Raw genomic sequence first — 4,269 nt, 5'->3', positions numbered from 1 at the left:
GCCCGCCGCGCCCGCCCGGCGCAGGCCGAGCGCCGTCCCGCCCGCCGGGCCCGCTCCGTCCTGCCGGCTCCGTCCTGCCGGCTGCCCCGGCCGGCCCCGGGCTGGCGGCTCCGCGGCGCTCAGCGCGCCATGGCCGGGCGCGGGGGCGAGCGGGCCCCACGGGAGCACAGCGGAGCCGAGCCGCGCTGGGGCCGCGCTCCGCCGGGAACTGAGGTCACGGGAGAGGAGGGAGGGACGGAGGGAGGGAGCGAGCGGCGCTGCCCGCCCCGGGCCGGCAACGGGACCGCCCTGGGTAGGCAACGGCACCGCCCCGGACCGGCAACGGCACCGCCCCGCCCGGCATTGAGGCCCCGGCCCAGCCCTGGCGAGCCGAACGGAACTGACCGGAGCCCAACCCGGCCGAATGGAGCCGAGTGGGGCTGAACACAGCCGAGCCCAGCCGGGTCGAACCCAGTCCACCCCAAATGGCGCCCGCGGCGGCGGCGGGAGGACTCTCGTGACCCCGCGGGTGGACCGTGAGAGGAGATGGCGGTGGATCCCTCATGAGCCCCTGAGGGGAGATGGCGGTGGATCCCTCATGAGCCCCTGAGGGGAGATGGCGGTGGATCCCTCATGAGCCCCTGAGGGGAGATGGCGGTGGATCTCTCATGAGCCCCTGAGGGGAGATGGCGGTGGATCCCTCATGAGCCCCTGAGGGGAGACGGCTGAAGGGATGTGAGAGGATAGAGGGGGGACGCGAGGCGATGTGCCACAGCGGACAGCGAGGGAAGGTGGGACTGGGTCCCTCGCAGCCCGGGGCTCAGCGGGGGGACATGAGGGGACATGATGTTAAGGACAGTGAGGGCATAGAGGGAGGTGGCACTGGCTCACTCACAGCCCTGGGATTAGCAAGGGGATGTGGGGGGAGATGGCACTGGGGACACTGAGGAGCATGAGGGGAGGTGGCCTTGGGTCTGTCATGGCCCTGACCTCAGTGAGGGGAGATGGCATTTGGGAGACTGCCATGACACAGTGAGGGGACACAGGAGAAGGTGGCATTGGTTCTTTCACAGCAAGGAGGGATGTGAGGTGGATAAGGGGAGTTGGTTCCTTCACAGTCCAGGGGGACAGTGCTGTTGGGTGCCTATTGAGTGGACACACAGTGGGTTTGGGGACATGAGGTGCCCACCAGCCACACAGCCCTCCAAGCCAGGGCCCAGCCTGCAGCTTTGCTGCACTTTGGGGTCCCGGCTTCAAAGGAAATGATCAATAGTGAGGGAAAAATGGCATCCCATATGGCACCCCAATACCTCAGGCTTCAGCAGTGCTCCTTCAGTTCTGCCCCAGCAATCCCCCCCTGAAATGGGGGATCCAGCTCTTTGCTGGAGTCCCTGTGCTGGTGGCACCATGGAGCCAAAACTGGGCCACATTGTTCCAGCCCAACCCTGCATTGGTGGGAACAGTTCCTAAAAACCTCAAGTACAAGCTCCATTTGCCGTGACAGGACAGAGACAGGAGTTGATGAAAAGGCTTAAGAAAAATTACAAATAAAACCTGAGGCTGAGGTGAAGGGTTGTGACTTGGGGCTGGCCTCGCACCTGCATCACCCGACCATGGTAACTGAAAATGGAACTGAAAGTAAAAGCAATTAAAAAATGTAAAAGCCAGCAGCTTCCAGGAGTGCATTCCCTGCCATTCCCACCCCTTCCTCCATAAATAACCTGCTGGCAGGGAAGGAAAGGGCTGAGCAAGGGCTTGGATGGAAAAACCACACCAGGCCAAGCCTGCTCTTTCCCTCCAGGAATGGCCCAGCCAGTTTAACAGCTTTGGAAACCATGGGGGAAAGGGAAGGGAAGGTTTGGGAAGGTTTGGGAAGGGAAGGTTTGGGAAGGTTTGGGAAGGTTTGGGAAGGTTTGGGAAGGTTTGGGAAGGGAAGGGAAGGGAAGGGAAGGGAAGGGAAGGGAAGGGAAGGGAAGGGAAGGGAAGGGAAGGGAAGGGAAGGGAAGGGAAGGTGCATGCATTAGAACTGAGCCAAACCAAAAAACTTTTCCCAGCTCCCCGCCAGCCTCTGGAGATGCAGAAACATTGCATTAAAGAGGATCCCAAGGATCAGAGCTTGTCTTGGCATGTGGGGAGGAAGGTAACTCTCTCCTGCTGAAACACCCAAGCCTGATCCCCAACAAGTCACTGGAAAGACTAAAGTCAGCTGCTTGTAAAGCAGCCCAACAGATCCCACACACCAGTTTATGCTTTCCTGGTGAATTTTAGGATTTAAAGCATAAAGTATAAGGCTGCTTATACTTTATGCTTTAAATGCTTTAAACAAGCTGTACAGCACCAGCAGGTACGTGCATCCATTTGCATTCCTCCTGGCTCTGGAGGCACCAGGTGCAGCACTTACACTGTGTAGTCCCATGGGGGTTGGAGGGAGCTTTAAGGTCCCTTCCAACCCAAAGCACTCTGGGATTCTGTGGTAGAACAGACTTCCTGGTGTCCTGCTGTTTTCCTGAATGTTTTGAATGCCCCCAGTATTTGTTTTACTTTGAGTAAAACAAGTTGGTTATTATCCCTTAAAGCACCCACCACACAATTATGGATTTACATGGAAAATTCCCTGCTCCCAGCATTTAGAAAAGTTTGGGAGGATCCATCCTACTCCCACCACATCCCGGGTTGCTTCCCACCCTCTCCCCAGGTTTTAACTCTTTGCTCAATATTTACAGCCTGAAGTTGGCATGGAGAACACGATCCCCAAAGAGCAGAACCATCAGGTGCTTGTTGTGGATGGAGAGAGAGGAAGCACAGAGTGAGTCACTGAGGGGAATCACCCCCTGCAGCAAGGTGTGTTATGTGCAGGATACTCCCAAGATACCACCCCGTGCAGTGCAGTCATAGGGCACCTCAGTAATGCTGCCAGTGATCTGGGGGAAAATTAAAGAGGCACAAGAAACACTTCAGGAATTGCAGGATGGATTCCAGGAAGAAAGAAAAAATTAATATTAGGAAAACCATGGAAGAAACTGCTGGGTTATAAGGGCAAGTCAAGAGTAAGCCCTGTGAGCACACCTCCATTTCCACAAGTGGTTTGGTTTTAAAATCCTTCCCATTTCCATTTGTTAACAGAGAGACTGGGAACCAGACATTCCTTTGGCAGTGGCTGTTGGGAGGGATTTCAGTCACCAGTCACTCACATCCTTGTGTTTGACTCTGCTTTACTGGCAAGCACACAGCACCTTGTAATTAGCACAAGTGGTAGCTGCAGGTAATTATGTTACAGTCTAGTGGTCACTTCCCGGGGTCCCAGCACCCCCAGTTACCCCAGGGAATGAGGCACAGAAGATAATCAATGTAAGGACACAGTGAATCAAAAGCCAGGTGGGCCAGCAGGATTTCCGTAATCCCATTCTGGTGACAAACTGGCCCCAAAAGTGTTCCCTTGGCAAAGCCACACCAGGCAGGTGCTCAGACATGGGCCAGGCAGGGGCTGATGGAGGCACTGCAGAATTCCTGAGCAATGGCTCAGTCATGTTCCTGCTGCTGACCATTCCTTGATCTACTGTGAGGCAGGAAATTGCATGAAGGAACACTCACCTCTCTGCATCCCACTCCTGCTCTTAATGCAGCTGCTGCATCCACGTGACTGCTCAAAGGACCTCCAGCTGTTATTGTTAAACTCCAGGAACTTCTGCAGGAAGTTTTTAGGAGACCTCTACTCCTAAAGGCCCACAAAAGATAACCAAGGAAAACACCAACTTGGCGTGCACATTTATAGCCAAGGAAAACACCAACTTGGAGTGCTCATTTATAACCAAGGAAAACACCAACTTGGAGTGCACATTTATTGCACAGGGCCTGACCCTCTCTGGGCTGTATAAAGGCTGCAGATTTCAGGGTGCCAATGCCCCCATTCATGGAATCCCAGAATGGTTTGGGTGGAGGGACATTAAAGTTCATCCCATTCCACCCCTGCCATGGGCAGGGACATTTTCCACTGTCCCAGGCTGCTCCAAGCCCTGTCCAGCCTGGCCTTGGACACTGCCAGGGATCCAGGACAGCCACAACCCAACCTTGTTAAACTTCAGGACATCAGGCCAATTCAGACTGGGACAACCCTAAACATGAACACAACTGTGCCATTAATCATAATTTTTACACATTACCAAAATAAAATCATCTTCATCAAGCAGAACAAACAAACTACTGCTCAAAGTAGTTTTGAACCAGGGCATTCAATCCTTAAATCACCTCCCAGCAGAAGAAATCACAGCAACCCTTGGGCCAATGTATGTT

The sequence above is a fragment of the Melospiza melodia genome, chromosome 26 (assembly GCF_035770615.1).
Source record: "Melospiza melodia melodia isolate bMelMel2 chromosome 26, bMelMel2.pri, whole genome shotgun sequence".
NCBI classification, from domain to species: Eukaryota; Metazoa; Chordata; class Aves; order Passeriformes; family Passerellidae; genus Melospiza; species Melospiza melodia.
The sequence above is the reverse complement of the archived record's forward strand: the minus strand, read 5'-3'. Positions refer to the sequence as shown.